Source organism: Palaemon carinicauda, chromosome 31, assembly GCF_036898095.1.
Source record: "Palaemon carinicauda isolate YSFRI2023 chromosome 31, ASM3689809v2, whole genome shotgun sequence".
Lineage (NCBI taxonomy): Eukaryota > Metazoa > Arthropoda > Malacostraca > Decapoda > Palaemonidae > Palaemon > Palaemon carinicauda.
In genome coordinates, this window is record NC_090755.1 from 86318051 (window position 1) to 86318931 (window position 881).

The window sequence follows — 881 nt, forward strand, 5'->3', positions numbered from 1 at the left end:
CTCTCTCTCAGAATGAATAACGGCGGGAAATGAGGTAGTGGCTATCAAGGGGATCTCTCTCTCTCTCTCTCTCTCTGAAAATTGACAGCAGAGAGAAGTGAGGTAGTGACTATCAAGGAAGGGGATTTCTCTCTCTCTCTCTCTCTCTCTCTCTCTCTCTCTCTCTGAAAATTAACAGCAGATAGAAATGAAGTAGTGACTATCAAGGAAGGGGATTTCTCTCTCTCTCTCTCTCTCTCTCTCTCTCTCTCTGAAAATTAACAGCAGAGAGAAATGAGGTAGTGACTATCAAGGAAGGGGATTTCTCTCTCTCTCTCTCTCTCTCTCTCTCTCTCTCTCTCTGAAAATTAACAGCAGAGAGAAATGAGGTAGTGGGTATCAAGGGTCTCTCTCTCTCTCTCTCTCTCTCTCTCTCTCTGAAAATTAACAGCAGATAGAAATGAGGTAGTGACTATCAAGGAAGGGGATTTCTCTCTCTCTCTCTCTCTCTCTCTCTCTCTCTCTGAAAATTAACAGCAGAGAGAAATGAGGTAGTGACTATCAAGGAAGGGGATTTCTCTCTCTCTCTCTCTCTCTGTCTCTCTCTCTCTCTCTCTCTCTCTCTCTCTCTCTCTGAAAATTAACAGCAGAGAGAAATATAGTGGCTATCAGGGGATATCTCTCTCTCTCTCTCTCTCTCTCTCTCTCTCTCAAAAAGAAAAGTAGGGAGTGATGAGGTAGTGGCTACCAAGGGGATCTCTCTCTCTCTCTCTCTCTCTCTCTCTCTCTGAAAATTAACAGCAGAGAGAAATGAGGTAGTGGGTATCAAGGGTCTCTCTCTCTCTCTCTCTCTCTCTCTCTCTCTCTGAAAATTAACAGCAGAGAGAAATGAGGTAGTGACT